The following is a 19,795-nucleotide window of genomic DNA, read 5'->3' as shown; positions in this document are numbered from 1 at the left end:
GTACTGGTTCATCATGATCATGAAAGCCCCAAACATCTTTGGGATTGGGGGGTGAGCTAGGAACAGTCAAGCCATCATCAACAAGAGGATCAGTGGTAACCTCTGCATCTTTTATCTTTGGCCACAAATTGTCAGATCCAGGCGAGGTCATTTCCCAGAAAGTGCCCAACGAGTACTAGGAGGAGGAGCCAGGGACTATCCAGAGCCACCACAGGGTGGGGAAGCTGAGTGGTGGCTCCATTCATTATCGCCACCGCTGGGAGAGCAATGGTGGGAAGCCTAGGAGGGTGGGGTGTGCAAGTGGTGACCTGAGGAATGGCACTGCTAACGGTCGCCAAAAAGCATCGAAGTATCTTTCGAGGCATCTCAAGGAACTCTGGAAATAGTGCAAGGGGCATTGCCCTAGTGATTTATTAGCTCTTGCAGGTGAGCCACCTCCAGGGAAACTTTTTTTGCTTGCACCTAAATCTACATGATTACATTATTACAAATGCATGCCTTAGTGTACATGGCAATATTAATATCTAGAAAATTGTGTGTGAAAAGAACAGCATTCCTATCTTTCCACAGAGTAAACAAAATTTCCATCCAAAAGGTATCCCAAATCTAGGTGAATTTCTGAGGGATTCTGGGGGAATCCCCCAAAATAACCATGTGCCAAGAAAAGGGTTCAGGCCTGAATGGCTTGAAAAAATCATGAATCAAGTGCCAATAATTTTGGGCATGCCTACAAAACCAAAAGATATGAATGAAAGACTCTAGTTCCCACAAAAAGAGCATTTGGGATCAGGAACCCCAATATGCTTGAGCTGAGGCCCTAGGGGAAGACCTTGGAAGACAAGGCACCAAGAAAAATGGGCAATCTTGGGTTCTGTAATAGCACTCCAAATGGTATCAAAGTGTTTTCTCCATTGAGAAAGAGAAGATAGAAAATGTCATCTCTGATTGAGTGTATCCACCATCAAAAGATGGAGCAAAAGTCATCTATATCCCAGACTTGGCTTATAATTGGAAAAAGGAGTGGCAGGAAACCACTTCCAATCATGCCACCAAGGTTGAACAAACTGAATACCCACTTTATGAATTAAGTGAACTAGAATTGAAGAGAGCAATAGGTCAAAAGTCTACTAATCTAAACGGCTAAGGTGTTACTAGACTTGCATGTCTTCCTAGGATTTGAAACTCATGGCAATCCTCAAGAAGATATCCTTGGAAGTTTTGATGCCTCATTTGAAAAAATGCAAAGCACTAGCACCTTGAGTCTTGGCAAGGGGAGTACCCTAAATGGAAAATAGGGGAAACCACCAAATATTTTGTTGATTCAAGGAGAGGCCATTTTTAAACTCATCACCAACCCATCAAAGCCAAGGCTTGATTGTTTCCCAAGCCTTCCATATGCTCTTGATAAAAAATGAGCCCTGTATGGTCACTAGCTCAGACATGATGAGTAGGGTGTGGAAACCAATCCCTTTCCAAGCACGCCTATTGACAGGAAAGCTAGAAGATATGCAATGTTGAACCAAAATATTCCAAGCTTCATCTCTAGTGATGGTATGAATAATCCATTTAGCACAAAGAGCAAGGCCTTGTTTCTATGTGGAAAGCAGGCCAAGACCACTAGATTCTTTTAGGAGACAACAAAAATCCCAGGCAACTCTACGAAAGTCATGATAATTGGAACCAGAAGCCCAAAGAAAATCCCTGAGCAATCTTTCCAATTTCTAGTAGGAGGCTTTGGAGGGAGCCCAACAAGAAGAATAATAGACCTGAGTAGCCGCAAGAACCTTCGAGCAAATTTGGAATTTTCTAGCAAGGGAGAGCAGTTTTGTAAGCCAATAATCAAGCTTCTTGGTGATCTTGGCAAGCATAGGATTCCAAAGCTCAACAGGAAAAGCCTGGAAAGCAAAAGGAATACCAAGAAAGTGGAAAATCTCCCCATGAGTAACCCATTTCCATTCAAACTGGCTGAGCCAAGGTGGAGCTAGCAAGAATGACTGTCGAAAGCAGAGCATTTTATGCCATTGAATGGCAGATCTAGAGGATTGACAAAAGGTGTCCATGAAACTTAAGGCATTGTTGATGTTTTCTTCATCCTCCAAAAGTGTGAGAAAGGAATCATCTACAAAGTGACCATTGACTAACTAGGAAGATGATTCAGGCAAGGAAATACCACAAACCAACCCAGAAGACACAGAATGAGCTAGCAAATAGCCAAATCCTTCAACAGCAAGGATATAAAGCACTAGTGCCAAGGGGCAACATTGCCTGATTGAACGAAAAAGGCCAAAAACCTCAGATTGCAACTTATTGATGGTAATGAAAGAATTAGCATTTTCAAAGAGTATCTCCATAGACTGCAAAAAATTGGGAGCAAAACCCAAAGCCTGGAGCATAGCCAAGATAAAGAGACATTCAATACAATCATAGGCTTTAGCAAAATCAATTTTAGAAAAATAGCATTCTAATTGGACTTGTGAGCCCACTCCATTCCTTCCCAAATAGCAATAATGTTATCAAGAATATATCTAGACTTAATAAAGCCAGTTTGCTCAAGGCACACAATTAAAGGAGATAGGTGCCAGATTTTGAGAGAAATTGTCTTGGCCATAATCTTATAAGACACATTCAGAAGGGTAATGGGCCTCCAATTGTAGATGTCCTCTGGATTGCTAGCTTTAGGTATGAATTTGATATTTCCTTTATTTATAATGGCTCCTAAGCTTTTAGTATGATAGGCTTCAAGATAAACTTTGTGCAGGTCAGGACCTATATGCTCCCAGAGGTGTTTGTAAAATTCACAGGGAAACCCATTGCGCCTAGGGGATTTATCATTAGCCATGGAGTAGAACACCTTGTTAAAGTCTTGGAGGAAAAGAAGTTTCTCACAGAAAGCAAGTTGCTCAACTGCTACATGGTTTGGAGTAATAGAGATACACTTTTTGATAGCTTCCTCCTGAACAGTTGAATTTCCCTGCGAAGCAAAAACATTCTCATAGTGATGAACAAATGCTTGCAGGATGTCAGGGAGACTAGAAATAACAACAATTCCTTGTTTGATTTTTTTAATTCCAACATTCGTATGACAAGCTCGAAGAGCCTAGAAGAACTCCTTCAAAGATTTATCGCCAACCTGCAACCAGTGGGGAAGCCTTTGATTTGGGCTCCTCAGGCGGCATAGTTATCAACAACTTGTTTTTCATGGTGAAGCTTAGCAAGCTAAATTTGAAAATCCACACCAAATGGATTAAGGTTGAGAGCCTTAGAGGCTTTTTTGAGCAAAAAAGTGTTGGCTTTATAAGACTACTTTTTGAAAACTGCCAACTGATGCCCATAGATGTGCAAAAAATGAGCAGTTTAGGTAATGGCATCATTCCACCATTGAATCCATCCATTCTGAGAATTCAAATGTGGCTCCAGATTCCAAACACATAGGATATGTATGATGGTGGAAGCATGCAGATTAGCACAGATGTGTTGAGGAAGAACTATGACTTGACAACTTTAGGGATAGTTGTTTGTCATGAAATGACAAAATAAATGGGATAGTGGTTAGATAATGTCACATTTGGTAGGGGAATGACAAGTAAATTAGGATCCTTAGAAAAGGAGAAAAAAGATCGTGCAGTAATCATGGCATGATTGAAGCATTTTAAAATGCGATCAGAGCCAACTCAAAAGTTGGACCAAGTGTGCCATACCCCACTATCAGAGCAGTGGTTGATATTAGGATCATAAAGGCCCAATTTATTATGCATGTAGTACCAGGCTTCCCTTTTCCCAACTGTCCAATGAAAGGGTAGAATGTCATCTTCGTCAGAGGCCACTTCAACCATATTGAAGTCACCACACATAACCTAATTAGCTGGAGGCAAGTTATCAACCAGCCAACCCCACATCTGGGATCTTTCCATAGCATCATTAGAAGCATAAACATTAATGACTCCAACAGAATGATTGTTGATGGAAAGCAAGAGCCAAATAATTCTATGCGTGGGGTGAGAACCATATGAAATAATAGCAGAATGAAGATGATGTGACAAGAGAGTAACTACACCACCTCTACCAGCTTTGTGTTGAGAGGAAACCATAATGCCATCCTACCAAATGATGTGGCATGTAGAAGAAAGCACAAAACCATAAATCTTAACTTCTTGCAGACAGAGAATCTAAATTACCAAGTCTATGGCAGGTGTCTCGGACATAGTACTTTCTAGAGAGGTCTGTAAGACCTCAAATATTCCATGATCAAAAAATTCATGAAAATTCTTCCATATCATCCTCATTCTCAAGCAAGGAGTAGCTATTCTGCAAGAAGGTAGAAACCTGGTTGAAGTTAGAAGGAAAATCTTTTGAACTTATAGCCTCTCATTTCACCTCTGGTATCTCCACACGTCCAGGAGGACTGCAAGAATGTCATGTCACTTGTGGCACTATGGAAGAAGTAGCAAGAGGGGTGTGAACCACAACCAAGGCAAAAGCCTTGGTGGCCACCTTAATTCCCTATGAATTGGAAAGGTTTAAAACCTGTGAGACACCCAAAATAGGTGTTGTGGAAACTGCTTGCATCCCTACACTAGTTGGAATTGACACTTCTATTGGGATAGGAGGGACCACGATGATCATCGCATAGGACTATTTAGGGGCCAAGGGATTCAAGGTAACCTTTCCCTTGCACCCAACAGTAACCCATTCTTCTTTTTTCCCTTCAGTTGGCTTGGCAAGAGCTTCTTTAGGCATGGGCTTAATCCTAGACATAGCCAAAGAGCAATCCCTGATCTTGTGTTTCGCAGACTGACACCAATAACAGGTGTTGGGGAGGTTAAAATAGAGAACCTTCTAAGAGAAGGTTTGAGCCCCAATCTAGATTTCCACAGAATCCTTAAGATCTTTGGAAAAATCAACCTTGACTCAAATGTGTCTCTGTGGGCCAGCATTAAAAATTTTCTCTGGCTCCTTTGTGACAACTTTTCCAAGTCTTATGACCATTTTTGAAAAACAAGTAGAGATGAATGCACAAACCAAGGGTCGTTGTTAAAGATCACATCTACTTGCGATGGGTTGGTGAAGTGAAATTTAAAAATAACCTTTGGTAAGGTTTTGCACAGTGTCAAGGCAGACTCCATGAGGAGTCTAGCTCTTGTTAACCCATTCACGAAGCATAGCTTCAGGAGGAGTCCTACCCACAAAATACCCAATCAAGATATGTTTTTCTAACCAACCACATGCTGCATCAAATTCTTGTAAAGGAAGGATAATATCAAGATTACCTCATGAAAAACCTTTGGGATGAATTTGCGAGGGCATTTTTTCTGCAGAGGTGCCATGGCAATCCAAATTAGTAGTGTGAACACTAGTAGCAATTGGGTCACTGCTGGCTGGGGTCATTATAACCTAGCCTAAAAGATCATGCGGTAAATGTGGTGTGACAAGTGGAGACAATAGAAGGAAAGCTCAAACAGAGACCCATACATAAGAAAACTGAAAGTTCACATGAAACCCTAGTAGAGCAAAAATCTCTTCCCCCTCAGCCTATCTTTCATAAATAAAGAATGTTAGAGGAATAACTTTAATACAAAAGTCATATAATTAAAAAAGTCATATAATAACGAGACCTCATCTTTGATGCTTTTGTCAACATCTTCAACATACTTTATAGAATTTTCACAAGCAATATATACTTATTTTCCCTCATTAACACATTCCCTTATTTCCTTGATGCATTTATCGATTACTTTAAAATCATTTACAATGTTAACAAATATCTTGTGGAACTAATCTCTTTCAAATTCATATTCTGCCTTGACCTTGGCAAATTCCATAAGTGGAGTATAATGTGCATCAAAGTCTTTAATTAAATTTGTTAGATTCTCGACAACATTATTACCTTCAAAGGTTTTTATGCCTGGGAAAGGTCTTTTACAATCTATCCAAAGCTTGTTCCAATAGTCTTACATGCTTTTAGACTTCTTTGATATTTCATTTTCTTTCATAGATGTCACTAAAGATATTTTTATTAGAGAATCTTCATCCAAATCTTCTTTGACCATACTTGAGATGCCATGACTTATTCACTTTCCAACAATGTTTACAAGAATAAAGTGGGAGCGACTAGTATAGCTTCAATTACCTTATCATTTACCTCTGATAAACCTATGATGTTGCCTTGTGTTGATTTTACCTATTTAGGAGGTGTAACCAATTAAACATCACCTTGTGTATTAGTATATATCATGATAAATGAAGGTATTGTCAATGCAACCTCACATCCAACCTCCATCTAGTCCTCAAAGCTGATCATGACACTGGCCAATTACTATATGTCATACGAATGAGTTTTGAAGAGAGTCCCTGGGGAAAATACACTTGGCATTTGATCAGATGACATTGAGAAGGTCTTCTACTTTCCAACCTTAGACACTTATTATGATATATCATTTGGGAGTGCACAAAGATGGTACATGGAGTATAAGGAGGAAGTGGATGAATTGATACATAATTGGTATCTAATTAAACCAACCCCTCATGACAAACCTAGCAGGGTAGATATGAGCAGAGGTTACACGGTCACAAATATTAGTTATTGCATTGTGCTTTTAAGTAGGATCATGGGATAGATTATCTCAAGTGACTTGGAGATGTAGATGGTCCATTTTATCAAGAAGATAAGAACCAAGAACAATAAAATTTACTAGGCAACAATCTTTGGTAACTCACTGGATGAGCAGTTGACATTGATGAATGATTGACCCTAGATTTTATATGAGCTCCTATGTGGTAGCTCAAGAATTATCCACATTTGACAAAGAGAAGAACTTTCTAGGATGAGAAAGGTTGGCGCTACATAGTCTATCTGCAACTAGTACAAAAGAACCTAAAGAATGACAACTTAGAATTTTGCATCACCAATGAAGCATTTTTCTTTGCAATAATTAGATTTATTAAGAAAGATTATGTGAAGAGACTATTAATGGAGGCAACTACTAAAGGTATTCATCTTAGAGCATACTATATTCAATTCAAGACATTTGCCTCAGTTTGAGTGTATAGATCACTTTCAAAACTAAAGAAACTCTTGAGGTTCCCCCCATACCAATTAATCCAATTGGCAATCAGTCAATTTTTGAAGACAACTAATGAGAGATGCAGGAATAAGAATTATAATACTTTATATTGACCTATTCTATTGGGCCCTACACTATATTAGAATATAAGATCATTGGGATATTTAAATTAAAGTAAGAGCAATACCCATTAGAGGACTTCCTGATAGTCGAACCAAATGAGACCTATAAGAATATAATGGGAAGGAAGTTCACTCATGAGATAGCAATGGAAGATCATTGGGTTAATTGTATTGATGAATATGAAGTGACATTTAGATATTATTTATGTATGTGTCTCACATTGTCTTAAGCAACCCTTCATATACAAGTTCCCCCTAAAGCATGGAAGAGGAATTCACCAAATATGTTGGATCCACTCTACAACTAGGATAAGATTTATTAAAGATTGATTATGAATGATAACATGGATAAGTTGGAGAATGATGACATCTAATTCTAGGTACAACATGTGAAATATTTGACAAAGAGATGTGTTACAAAGCCTTTTCACCTAGATCCATTACTAGATAGACACCTCCTAACTATGGCTATACAATACAAGAAGAGAAAGGGGATCAAGTTTACAATTCTGACATGGGGAACTTATGTTACCATCAAGCCTAGGATAGTATTCAAACATGAGAGGGAATTTTCTCATGATTTCCAATTAGAGAAGGGAAAAGGAAAGAAGAGAATATATCCTATAGTAGAGGAGCCACCTATGTATAAGTAGGTCACTCCTAAATGACCAATTCCCAAGAGAAAGTGGATAGTACCTATAATGCTAAGTCTAAAACTTGTTAGAGGGGTGTACAAAAGAAAGAAGGGAAGTTTTATTCCATTCTCAGAGGTGAATTTTTCCATTGCAAAAAAGGAAGAGGATCCAGAGGGCAATGTACCTCTTATTGAGAGAACTCAGGCCCAAGTGGCTTTCAAGGAGGAGAAAAGAAGAAAGAGTCAAACTTAGATTCTCCCTACCACTTAAGATCAACCTATATACATTATAAAATAAATATACCTAGAGGGTGATGCCTTGAATGAGTGGGATTTTGAGGTATTCAACATCAAGAACTTTAATTTTATAGCTAAGAAGTAGGTGGAAGGGGGTATGTCTATCTATGGAGACTCCATTGGCAGGAGAGGGTAGAACCAATGTGATAGAGGAAGGAGAGATAAGGGAAGGACAAGCAATGTAGAAGCCTAAGGATAATGACTTCCAAAATATTTTGTGTACTAGAGAGACACTACAACCTACTCCTAACAAAAAATAGAGGTACCTCCTCCACCTCCTAGAAGGTCAAATACTTCACCGCTTCCTCATCCAAAGAAAGAAGTGGTAGTTTCACCTCTGCCTCCTCAAAATGAGCAAGATGAAGTAGTAGAAAAAGGGGAGGTCAGAAAAGAACAAACAATAAAAATTTCATCAATGATTTAGATTCCTTTGGTGCCATTACCACCTTCTCCACCTAACTAAATAGAGATTTTATTAATACCAATGATAGAGAAAAGGCAAGATAATGCGACTTAAGAGAAATATGTTGCTATAATTGCTCATGTATTACTAGAGAAACTAGAGTCATCCTCTCATAGTTTACAACCAAGGTGGTTATCTAAGGAAAATAATTTATACCACAATTGAGGACATGGATACAACTATGATTGGAGAAACATTCCAAGTTCCATATGTTGTAATGGAACCTTAAAAGATGGCATTTATAACTAGAGATCGGCAAGGTGCCAGGGCAACTAGAAGTAATGAATAGTTGTACCTCCCACACAAGGGGATGCATCCAACTTGGCTGCAGAGGACATTAAATTGAGGAAACTAACCTCACAAGGCCCACCCAAGAAGGTGGAAAGCATTAACAACCCTTGGTGTTAGGCATTTATTCCATGAGTTGGACAAGGATGAGGCAAAAATATAACAAGCTCTAAAGAAGCAAAATAAAATGTTGAAAACATTTGTGAGTAGGATAGTGGGTCCCATTGACCCTACTAATATGGAAGTTGCATTAAATATTATCCTTAGAACATGATGTTGGAGCATCCTATGGAAGTTATAAATCCTGCATGTTTTATTTTTTTAACCCTGGAGTGGGAGGACTCAATCATAGGAGAGGTGATGCTTGGTAATTATTATGTATTTCTTGGATGCAATATTGACTGAGGAGGTTGGTCACTGAAGGAGCTCAGTCACTAAAGGTGTTTAGTCAACTAAGAGAGCTCAACATACATTGTGTTGCTTAGTTTATTCTACATTTCTCGGCTTGTGTTACATGATCAACACGTATTGTTTCTTGGTGATGCTTGGAGTTTTGCTAATTCTCAACAATCTAGTGTATTATATGGAGTTCTTGCAAATTACATTGGAGACTTGGTGCTTTTAATATATGTAACATGTGATCATGGTAAGGATCAATTTTGGGGATGTTTGTGGACCTATTTGGGTCTTGTTTATTTATCCTATGTGTATTTAATGATTGATGCAAGCTAACTTGTGGTATTTTATGTTTACTTTGGTTCTAGAGTGTTCTATTTGCAACCTATCAAGTTACAGTCATGCAAGTATTTAAGGAAGGCTTAGGTAGACTTGTGGGCATTCAATTGATGGTGGAGGATAAGATATTTACATATTTGATATGAAGTTATGAATTTGTGAGCAAAGCTAGTAGGTGTGGCTTGTGAAATGAGGAGATTGTTTGGTGACTTGTGAGCACAAGTTTAGATCTTACTGGAAGTTTCTACGAGATTTTTGTTGTGTTATAGATTTGGGCTAGTTGGGGTTTGGGATTGGATCTAGAGAGATCTTGCAAAACTATTACTTTCTTTATATTTGGTCATAGCTGGGAAGGCCCTACAGCCTGAGACATTACATGCAATTAGTTGTTTTATGAATAAAGAGTTGAGTTTGGTATCAGATTTTGTGTTGTGTTTCTATTGTATGGTTATTTACTAGGGTCTAGGAAATCTCATATCTTGCATTGTGTCAGGTGGTATCGAAGCCTAGTTTGATATGGTTGGTTGATCTTATCAAAAAAAAGGTTGGATCTTGTTGATCTTTTGGATTTATTTCTTTGTGTTTATGATGATCTTGGAAGATGCCTCTGAGAAGATTAGGCCCTAGGGTGATTGATGATCTCTATGATGTTGTAGAGACCAAGATTTATAAGGAGGTTAGATAAAATTTCAAATTTCAGATGGAGTTGATGAAGAATGAGATCATGAGAGGTATTGTTGGTATTCCTAGGAATGTGGGTACTAAAGATGGTTTTGAGGAAGTTGAAGACATTCAAGTTGTTGGACCTAGTGGTGAAGATAGAACTAATCACATAAAAAAACCTATGGAAGGTAGGGTTGGTCCATTGGATAGAACTAGATCTCAATTGAAGTTGAAGCATAAGATGGATGTTTCTAATTTCTCAAGTACTTTTAATCTTGAAGACCTGATTTATTGGATTGGTGATCTAGAAGACTACTTTGAGTTAGAGGATATTGTAGATTCACTCAAAGTGAGGTTGGCATAAACTAAGTTGAAAGGATAATTTCTTTATGGTGGAAAGAATTGCAAAGAGATAGAGAAGAAGAAGGTGAAATGAAGATCACTAGATGACGATATATGGTTAAAAAAATGAAGGCTAAGCTCATTCCTATGTGTAAAAAATGTGGACAAATAGCAAACATGCTTCTATGAATCCTTACACTCAAGATCAATCAATAAAACTCCATGAAAATGCAAGATCTCAAGAATTGATTCATAGCTTCCTATCAACAATGTGCAAAGGTTTGTAGAGATGTGGCTCTCATATGAACATAGATCTTGGTATTCGCAAGTACATCAAATGAATGAAAGATTCAAATAGACATGAACATGCAAGATATTTCCAAGTCTTCAAGAAAGCTTCAAATTTCCAAGTACAATAGTAGCATCAAGTGTTTATGAAAATATGACCAATCACAAGAATGCTTCAAGTCCTCAAGGAAATCACATGAAAGCTCTAAAAACCTGTAGCATAATGGTGATAATAAAATTGCCTCATGAAAAATGAAGGAGGTCTTCTTATATATCAAAGCCAAGAGGCATGAGGAAATTGGAGGGAAATTGAAAATTAAATGAAAGAATGTGTAATTAGCATTTAATTAGTGATGTGGAGTGTAAAAATCCATAAAAATTATAAGATGAGAGGTATTTTAAAAATAAAATAATCCCTTTTCTTATAAAGTGAAGTGTGTGACATTTATTTAATTTATTTCTTTTAAAATAATAAATGTTGCACATAAGTTTTTTTAACTATGATTGTACCTAGAGGACCAACAATAGCATCATTGGAGCATTCATTGGCTATCTGGCAAAAGCAAAAGTTGAGAAATGGGATATGATAAGACTTTGTTATAATCTTTTCAACCCAATCTAGAATTTAGGCATGGAAGAGGCTATTTTGAGCATAGATGATAGAGATAGGGTTCCACTTCCAGAAACTTATATGGCTCATTCCCCTGGAAGTTCAGCATTAGCCTTTGTACCGAGGCGACTAGCTATTATCATTAGGGATTCTCTGGAGTTCTCTAATGTATGGCCCAAGATGGAAACCAGTATCAACTTCTTACTAAGATGGAGAGGAATTATAGAAGAACAAAACTATGTATGGCTGATGAATTATCTCAATATCTTCAACTCTTATATAGAGCCAAGTACTGATTTAAATAACCAGGCCAAATTGGAGTTCTATCTTCCCAATTATGACAAGTCCAGTAAAGATTGCACTTCTCTAGTTTTTCCACCTAACTGTGTGGCTGTAGATTCCACCAAAATTTTGAAAATCATCATGGTTCATGAAGACAATAGCTCCTAGATTTAGGGTTCTTCTTTTATAGTTAGTTTATGGTCAAAAATATGTCCTCTATGGTTTTGTGAAACTTCTTAGTTTATGGTCAAAAATATGTCCTCTATGGTTTTGTGAAACTTCTTAGCTCCAATAGCATGTAAATTTTTAAGACAATCACTAAAAGTATAATGTTTTAAGGAGAATACAGAAAGTAAACTTTATAATTAATGGACAGGTAGTAGTATTTTCTTATAGCATGGAAGTAATCATATTTTTCTTTAATATATTTCTTTTGGATAATTTAGAAAGTATTCTGAATCCTCCTTGTGGGTATTATATCCAATAACATACACAGTTGGTTTATAAATATGTGCTAATGTACCAAGGCTGGCAGGGCTATATTAACACATGTCTGTAAATACAGACTGGATATGTTTGCCTAACTTATATATATATGTGCTAATGAAACCTAAGGCTGGTTGGGCTTTATTAACACATATATGAAAGAACAGAGTGCTACTATTTGGATAAGATACTTAGAAGGAAATTAGGAAAGAACTCGTCTCTGTTAAGTATTCATTTCTTAAATATAATTAGGGCTTTTGAGGAAAGGACTCCCAACTTCAAATTAATGAGGCGTCTTTGATATAATCTCATTGCTCTATCATTATATCTTCCAATCAATGATTCTTTTTCATGTTTTCATGGATTTTTAGCTTTAATTGATTCAAGTTTTCAATAAGAGTTAAGATTGCTGATAATAGGGTTAAAATATAGTGTGATATACTTTAGGATTGGTCAGGACTTGAAGTACAGTTAAGAATTTGACAAGAATTAATAGTATTTATAATTTTTTATAGAATTCAATAATATTAAAGTAGTAAATGGTAAGATTAGGGTAGTACATTCTTTCAGATTCATTTGATATAGTTACTTCAAGAGACAATATTTTGCAAGCATGCATATGCCCTACTCTCTAAATGCCAAGAGTAGTTAAGGTGACTTCTGTAGCTGAGAATTCTCTCAATCCTTCCTGAAAATTTTCTAAAATCATAAAGGTTTTGATTTACCCCTATCATGGCTAAGCAATTTAAAGTTAAATAATTTTTTTTGAATTATCTAGATACATTTTTGAAAATAGAAATAATATGGTATTATCATTTGGATTGGTTGACAACTTACCTATAGATGTATGATGCCTATATCCATCCAGATGTGGACTTTAATAATCTAGAGAATGTGGAATTTTTCTTGTCAAACTATGACAAAACTAGTAGGGGAAGGTCAACATTCGAGTTTCCACCAAGTTCCACAGCCACCAACCTGCATGAAGCTACAGAAATCATAATGGTTTTCAAGATAGAATAATATAAAGATGTAAGTGGGTCACATGTATAATACTCTGACCCAAATTTTGGATTTTAGCAATTTTTAGTTATGGATGTTTAGTAGATAACAGATCTAGCAGATATTTGACCAAACTATTAGCAGGGCATATTTTAAATTAATGTCCTTATCAAACTTTTTGGAAAAACTTATGTTTCTATACATATAAATCTATAGTAATGGAATGACTTTTAGAAATAATCTGCTTTGATATCTGGATTGATTAGATCATGATATTTTTGATCCACCTTCCAATCTATGATTCTTTAAATTTAGTCTTTCATTTCCTAGTCTTTCATACATACATGAAGTTTGGGGCATAAAATTTCTAATATTGGGTGCCCTACTACAATATTTTTCGATCATTATGGTTTCCCCTCTAGATTCGAGTGAAAATATTAGACCTAGCTTTAATAAATTATCAAGTGTTAAAATCAATATTAATTTAACTTATGATTAGTTTAGATTATTTAATAAAAATCTAATCTTCAATCATAAATCATTTCAACCTTATATTAATTAACTAAAATTAGTAATTAACCTATTAAAAAACATAACCAATATGTATTACCTAAATTTAATTAATCTCCTGATAAGACTTATTTTTCAGTTAAAACTTAATATGGGCCTCCTGGTTGTATAATGAGAAATAATTATGTTTGTTTTGTTAACCCTTAACAACTTGATGTTTATGATGACTGAAGATAGATATTGTTAACATCTATACCAATTTGGAGCTTCGAGGGAAAGGCGAATTATAGATATGGATTTTATAATGAAGCTTTCACTGGGGTATGCCCCTTTTACTAATGTATAATAGAGGACTGAAGTCCTAGGCAAGACTAGAGGTTTTCTTAACCCTTTCTTTCCTACCAATGCCCGTTAGAACGAGGGATCTATTTGTAAATTATAAATTTAAATTAATAAAAAATAACTATGGTCATGGCCGTTTACTAATCAAAAAAAAAAAGAATAAGATAGATGTAATCAAATCAAAATAAAGGTTTATTGATGAAACTCTCACACATGGGACCCGAGGCATGAAAACTAACAGTCTCGCAATTCGAAACACCATGATGAAAGAACACTAATAATGATAAATAAGCACAAAGATATATGCCCCAAGACAAAATTTGACCTAAAAAAGATAAAGCATCAAAAAGAAAGGTCAAATCAAGAAGAAAGAATGAGAGGAAAGTGAATGAAAGACAAAGAAATGAAAGATATGAAAAGAAGAGGGAAAATGGCTCAAAGAAATATCAATTGTTAAAGATAGGAGATTTTGATTGAGATCACTTGAGATCACGAACTAAAGATGTGAAATAAAGAGCACAATGTGATCACAACTGATAAGGGCACACAAAAGATGAAGGAGACTTCCAAAAAGAAAAGGAAATAAAAATGCATGTTTATGTCCATATGACACTTCTGCTCATTTTATGTATTTGCTTATTTTGGCCAAGAATAAAGTCCTAGTTTTAATCATAGAGCCTAGATACACAACCTCCACTAGTCAAAACCATGAAGATATGAATTTAATTGCAATTGTATGGAAAATGCACAACCATCACTAGCCACCAAAGTAACCATGAAGATATGAATGCAATTGAAAGCATCACACAATGATCACTAGTCACTAAGATGACTATGAAGATATGAATGTGATTCAATTAGTATTGAAAACACTATGAGTCTTGAGATCAAAGCACACAAGTAAGAAATCAACCAAAAATGTGTCTCACGGTCCATAGTTCTCTAGCTATGCATCTTAGAGAAACCATGGAAACACTCAACAAAAAATAAATGTCAATCAAATCACACATCAAAAAATAAACTACATACCTCTAGTCCTCTAGCTATGCACCCTGGAGAGACTAGGTAGGGAATAAAAAAGTAAGCAGTGTAATAAAAAAGTATATATATAGCAGTGAATAGTCAATACACAAAGAAAATATTAAAGAATAGCTCAAGCATTAAGTTTAAAAATTTTAATGTGATAATCAACACTGATTTTTGAGGAAAAGGTCAAAGGCTCACAAGTAGGCAAGGATCTCAAGACTCCCAGAGTAGTGTTGAGAAACACTACTTGGGGTGGTGTTAAAAAAAACTATTGTGGTAATGAAAAACACCATTTATGAAGTGTGTCAAAGACTAACACATCCAAGAGACCTAAGTTGACACAAATTTATGCACCTTAGACAAAGACAAAGACCAATTCTAGACCAAGGAGTCAAAATAAGGCATGATGGAGAAATGGTTAAGTGTGAAGGAGATATGTTGATAGATAGGAGTTTAAAGGCCTCAATAAATGCATGCCACTTGGAATTATTCCATTTTTTTTATTTTTTTATTTTTTTGAATTTTTTTCAAGACCCATAAATACATACAATATATACTAATGCCCCCAGTGAGAATGTACATCAGGAGTATAACCTTTTTAGATGAAGCACATTGATAGGATTGGGTAGCTAATCTCCCTTAGGTGTAGATAAAAAATAGGCACCCAATCCAAAAGTAGTTTAAATAATGTAAGAACCCAACCAATTAGGCTCAAACTTTTCTTTTTGAGCTCTATTTTGTTGATTCTTAGAACAAGGTCTCCCACTAAAAACTCTCTAGGGTGAACCTTCTTGTTGTAAGTCATAGATAACCTTTTTTAGATAAAATCTCATGTGATTAAAGACAACCTTTCTTTTCTCATCAAGTAATTAAAGTTCTTGTAATCTCATAATCTTGTAATCTTCATCTATCACTAAACCTTTAAGAGTAACTCTCAATGATGGAATCTCAACCTCTAAAGGCAAAACACCTTCAGAACCATAAATCAGTGAAAAAAGTGTAGCACCAATAGCTTCACAATAAGTCCCAAAAAAATGTATCTTCTTTTGTTGGAAAAATGTAGTAAAAGTGTCTTTTTCTTTTGTAGATAATGACTGAGCTAGGTGAATAATATGTGGACTCTCAGTTGTCCCCAAATTTATGGGTTGAGTAGGCTTTATCAAAACTTAAGATCTATCTTGAAGATAATTGGGCAATCTACCAAGTACCTCATCTATGGATGATTCTAATACCTCCAGAACATGATTTTCACAATTAGAGTATATTTTCCTTTATTTTTCATTTCTCTTTATCTTGTGGCTAAGGTACTTGATATTTGATTCTATCATACTTGTAGTTGGTTCATTAGTGGAAGAAACTATGGGTTCAATGGAATTAAAGTAACATGAAACCTCATAGTCATTTTGAAATGTGGGTAATATAGGTGTTTGGTTTTGTATTGGCAATAAATAAGATTAGGGTGCATGAGAGATATGGATGTGGAAGACTCAATGTTAAAAATATGAATCTCATCTTCACTGGCAACTGAAGAGTTAGAATCTATGTGGTTTTCCTCAGTAGCACTTAAATAAAATATCCTTCTAATAACTAGAGATATAGGCTCATTAACTACACTAGGATAAGCATCATAAGTATGAATCACATCAATGCCCAAATCAACTGTAGAAGGTTCTAAAAATCAATCCCATTCATACTCATGTGAATATGTTTCTAAATCTCAACTAGGATGTTTACACCATGATGGTTTGGGACCTTTTGACATAGAAGCTTTATTATTATCATAAGTAAATCTCTCTCTTTCTGTTAAACTAACAATAGCCTTATGTTGGTGTTCTCTATTAGGATCTTCAATATCTAAGTCGTTATTTTCCATGTTTGTGCCATGTTGGGCTCTTTATGTAGAAGCTTCATTAACATGTTGGTTCCTGAAGTAGAAGCTTCTTTGTCATGATTAACTAGAGTAGGCCCACCCCTCTAAAGAAGGTTTGTGAAAGGGACCAAATCATCACACATATCATGTTGATTTGTAGTATCAGGTATATATGCTTCCTCATCTTTGTTATCATAAACATCAAAGATGGGTCCATCATCATAATTATTTCCAAATCCCAAACTAGTGATATCTCTAAATTTTTTGCCAACAAGCCAATCAAGGGGTTTGGAATGTGCATCAATTCTATGACTCAAAGGACCATGACCAGGATAGCCCATATCTTTCACAAAAGTATAACCCTTCCCATAGTTGACAGGACCTGGGGAAATTTTTTCATCGTGTTTAAACTTTTCATCCTTATTAATCTAGTTTCTAATAGAAATTTCTTCTTTCTCCTCCTCCATAGGAATGGAGGATATAACAAATGTATCAATTTTTGTCTTATTAGGAGAAGAAGGTTTCATTTCATATGAAGGTAATCCATAGGAATAAGGTGAAACTATAAGAGTAACAAAAAAATTGATCTTGTATTCTCACATTCCTATATCAAGATGTTTAAATTTGTCTTCACATAATTTTAAATGAGAGTATATCTCATTTGAAGAGTTTTTGAGAGGAGCATGTGACTCAATTGAAATCTTATTGATAGATAAAGTATTACCCCATGCAATATCGATTGTTTCCCCATAATAAGGAATCTTAGCACATTGATGATATATAGAGGGAACCTCTTGCATGTCATTTATCCAAGGTCTACCCAATTAAATATTGTATGTAAGAGGATTAGTGTCAACCACTTGAAACATAATGTCTCTCTTAATTGGTCGAATATGAACAAGTAAAACAATCAACCCTTTAGACTTTCTTGCAACTTCATCATAAGCTTTTATACCGATTTGTCTTTGAGTATCAATGAATTGCTCTAAATATCCCAATCGTTTGAGAAAAATAAAGGAACAAATATTTATCCCCATACCCCTATCTATCAACACACGCTTGACAATGGTTTATGGATCATGACTTGAATATTTAAGGCAGGGTTATGTGAATGACTTAAGGCTAGATCATCTTCCTTCGAAAAGGAAAGGTGGTGTAAAGTAGTGATAGGGTTAACCATGTTCTGGAATTAATCAACATCTAAGTTGTTGGAAACATTAGCTATGAGAAATGCATCTTCAAGGATGTACTTGTGTTTTAGAGACAACTCTAGAAGCTCAAAGATATAAATCTTAGCAGGGGTAGACTTCAGTTGATTTACAAGATCAAAATTAGGTTTATCGTTTCAAGTAGAAACAAGTTTAGACACAAAATGTTTAAATGGAACTTTCTTAGGTTTAGCCTATGGAGGAGTATCCTTAAGAACATAGGAGCTTAACTCCAAGTGACAACATTCAAATTCTCCGAGGTAGTAGAAGAACTAGAACCCCTAAGATTAAATGGATTTCTAACTTCCTCATCATTCAAACTATATTCATGATAGTAAGGATCTTTGAGCTTGAGCATGTTAACACTTTCTTCTTTAATTGCAAGCATGTTGATGACTTGATCAGCATTGGTATATCCATAATCTTTATTGGTGTATGTATAATTCTCTTGAATTTTTCCATTCTTAGGCTTCAATGATTCACCCTTTTCATACTTAGGAAAAGGATCTTTATAAGCTTTATGATCATCATTAGTAGTAGTTCCAACACCATCAATTGTTAATTCTCCATTATCAATCAAGTTCTAAATATCATGTTTTAACCTTTGACAATTTTTTGTAGTATGACTAGTCTTGCTCTAATGATAATGAAAATAACCATTGTCATCCCAACATGGGCCATTTTTATTGGATGCTTGCCAATTTTCAATCAAAGTTAACATCTTTCCATCAACCAATTCTTTCAAAATATCCTCATAAGGTCTATTAATCATTGTAAAAATCCTTCTTTCTTGGGGATTTTCATTATTGGAGCTAGAATTTCCTCTATTATTATGTTGAGAAGGTGCTTGAAGTTTCATAGCATGGACGCCACCTAATAATCTAAAAATAGCTTGATCACTAGACTTGGATGTGTCAACTACACCATCATTAACCATATGTTGATTTCCTTTATTCCAAGAAGTATTCTTGTTCTTATTTCCATTTTTGTTGTTATTCTTATTACCATTTACATTAGTCTTGAGAATTCCTTGATTTTTTAAAATATCTTCAATAAGAAAAGTAGTCCCTACCATAGCATGGAAAGTCTCAAAAATTGATTTGCCTAATTCATTTCTCATTTTAGGAACCAAGTTTCTCACAAGTATATCAATCCTTTCTTTTTAAGGTATTTCCCTAGAGTAATGAAAGCATAACTTTCTCCATTTTTGTAAGAAAAAAACAAAGGATTCTCCTTACTCTTGCTTGAGATTGCTTAGATCCAATAATGAAACAAACTTTTGAACATTGTAGGAGAAGTGTTGGATAAATTTCTGAATGAGTTCCTCAAAATTCTTAAGTGGAGGAGTAATATTAGTGAAACATCCCATAGATTGGCCCTTTAGACATTGAGGAAACAATTACATGAGGTAGGCATCTTTGCTTGAAAACTCTAGACTCGAGGTGAAAAATTATCTCACATGATCACTAGGTTCTCCATTCCCATCATATTTATCATAATGTGGAAACTTTGTCTTCTTGGGGAATTCAACCTCTAGAATACTTCTCTCAAGAGGTAGAGAAAAAA

The sequence above is a fragment of the Cupressus sempervirens genome, chromosome 8 (assembly GCF_028749045.1).
Source record: "Cupressus sempervirens isolate cs-2001-9-10 chromosome 8, ASM2874904v1, whole genome shotgun sequence".
Taxonomy (NCBI): domain Eukaryota; kingdom Viridiplantae; phylum Streptophyta; class Pinopsida; order Cupressales; family Cupressaceae; genus Cupressus; species Cupressus sempervirens.
This window is presented reverse-complemented; position numbering follows the sequence as displayed.